This window comes from Terrapene carolina, unplaced genomic scaffold (genome assembly GCF_002925995.2).
Source record: "Terrapene carolina triunguis isolate 2854851 unplaced genomic scaffold, T_m_triunguis-2.0 Scaffold8198, whole genome shotgun sequence".
NCBI classification, from domain to species: domain Eukaryota; kingdom Metazoa; phylum Chordata; order Testudines; family Emydidae; genus Terrapene; species Terrapene triunguis.
Genome location: NW_020672549.1, coordinates 1 through 2739, shown reverse-complemented (window position 1 = coordinate 2739; position 2739 = coordinate 1). Strand labels below are relative to the sequence as shown.

Below are 2739 nucleotides of genomic sequence, written 5' to 3'. Positions count from 1 at the left end.
CACAAATTCAAAGAGTCTGAGGGTGAGAGTTTGCTTGCTCTCCCCTGCATCCTCAAGCATTCGGCCATAAAACTGTTCTGCTTTGAAACCCCAGTAACCAAATCTGTCCTCAGACCCTGAAGCACAGATTGCTCACTTAAAGAATTAGCATGGAGACATTCCTGTTCCAACACCATTGTCTTCCCAACAAGCTGGCCACACACAGCCACTTGGGTATAGGGCTGCTTAACTTTCTTAACAGCTTTTACTCCATCTGAGACCTTCTTAAAGCTACCCACACTGGATCTTTCAAAAGGAAAGTCAGTGGATCCATTCACAACAGAACATTTCTGGCTGTTAGGAACTGAAACTTCCCTGATTAAATCACTTTCACACCCTTCAGTTGCAGCAAACGGCTTGTACAGATCACCATGAGGATTCCTTCCCTTAAGAGCTTCTCTAAGCAACAATTCACCCTTCACAGAAATTCTTCCCTTACCCTCTTTACCTAGGGCTTGCTCTAAAGGAACACTTTCCTGAGCAGCAACAGACTTTTTCTGGGTCTTATTATTGTTAGGCCCAAAAATATGGAGTATAGAACAGGTTGTTTGGCCAGCTTAGCCAAAGTTAGGCTAACAGTAGTTGCTAGGCCATTCCTGCCTCTCTGTAAGACCTGAGGGCATGCTTGCTTAAGCTGCAGGGGATAAGATAGGAGGTGGGGGCCGCATTCTTGTACCAAATGTACCAGGAACAATTTGTTTGAACAGATGAAGACTCGAAGTCCCCACTCCCTGTTTCTGTTTTTTATCTGTACGTAACTCCCTCTTTTCTCTCAGCCTCTGATACGTAACGAAAAAGCTGATAAGAAGCTGCTGAGGCATCATGAACTGTTTGTACTGTCAAAGAAGATAGATATGCATGAATATTAGAAGCTTTAACTAATAAGGGGGGGTTTGGGGTTTTAAGTTGCTTAACTATGACGCGATGGAACTGTCTATATAATCTCACTAGTTGTTGTAAAAGGTGTGCTGGTTCTCTCTGGAGACGGGCCGCTCTCTATTGTTGTGTGCACTCTTCAATAAAGAGCTTGTATTGGACCTTGCTGGTGTTGCCTGTCTCTCACTCTGCGGTCAGACAACGAACCTTGCCGTCTGGGTTAAAAAGTCCCCGACACTTACATCCAGGATCACCTTTGGCCCATCAGGCGGATTCCTGCACAATCCCCTTTCAGGCAAACCCATAGACTCACTAGATAAAAGGTTAGAAGCATTCTCCTTCCCTTTTCCACACACAAGTTCAGGAATCTTTTTCTTCTTGTTACAAGTTGCTACAAGATGGATTGTCTGGGTTAGCTTTGCTCTCCATTGAAAGACAATTGACTACTGAAGTAGATTATAATAAAGTAATAGATAACTTGGCTAGAATGAAGCTTAGATGAAAGAGGCTGTTGTAGTGCTTCATAGATTGTCATATTGTTTTGATCTTGTCTTTGAAATATAAAATAAGTAAATAACACATGTTTTTATTAGGTTTTGATTTTATATACAATACTGTAAACCCTTTTGTATATTTTAAATGCAAAATAACACACGTACTTATAAAACAATATCATTCTTGTGTTTTTATTTTAAGTACAAAATAAATATGTTTAACAAATTTAAAAGTATGTAACTAGTAATTTGGTACGGCGGCGGGTGGCGCCTTTTTTTGTGTTCGCTTCCCCTGATCTTAGAACCTGGCTACGCCACTGCCCCATGTGACCCATTCTTGTTCTTTACAACTGCACATAACCCTGGGGATCCACTCTAAGGAAGGACTCTGCTCTGGGTGGGGGTGGGGAAGAATTAGCCAGTGACCTACCAGGTCCTTTCCCGTTCTAAGTTCTTTGATTCTGGGATCTAGGGAAATCTCCATCCTAAGAACAGGGTCTCCCAGGCTGGGTGCTGTAGGGACTTAAGTGACCGTCTCCATTGCCTCTGCACTGGTGGTCTCTCCATCTTCTCTGGAATCTGTCTTCTCTTCAAAAATCCTCTGGAGTGCGACCTTGATGGAGCCACAGAATCGCCGCTTCCCATAGCTAACGACTAGAAAGTAAATAAATGGGTTGATGCTGCTGCTTGCAGAGGCCAGCATGTGAAATATCTCACTGGAATCTAACATGTGATGATAAAAGAGGAAGATCGGGACAGTGACAAGGAGGAAGAAGAGGACGGTGAGCAGGATAACAGCATAGAGCTTTCCTGGCTGACGTCGCTGTGAGCTATGTTGAACCTTGATGAACAGGGTCAGATTGGACAGAACCATGATGGGAGTGAATATCAGGACATTCAGAAAACACATGGGTAGGAAGGATATGACACAGTGTTCATCTGAAAGAACAATACAAAAAACACCCACTGGACAGGAGATCAGCATGGACAGAGCAGGGCGCAGACAATGGCAGACAAGTGTTTTGGCCTGTGACATTGGTGCCAGATGGGGTAGAGGATGGAGAGACACCTCTCAGTGCTGATGGCTGACAGGAGGTACAGGCTGGTGCTGTACGTCAACAGAGCCAGCACATTAAATTGCAAGAATATGTAAATAAAAACATAATTCACACAAAATGGATATTCCACCACACAAACTATGAAATAAGCCGTCGAGCAGAGGAGGAAGAAAGTGTCTCACAGTCACTAACTGCAATTCTCCAGATTGGATCTTCTTGGGAAAATTTTCCAAGTAATAATCTGTTATCCAGACGTGGAGAATGTCCCTGCC

General features: G+C 43.4%; 1 pseudogene; it reads right to left on the bottom strand.

Moving 5' to 3' along the window:
• Positions 1-1932: 1932 nt before the first annotated feature.
• Positions 1933-2644, bottom strand: LOC112121246 (annotated as a pseudogene).
• Positions 2645-2739: the final 95 nt, after the last annotated feature.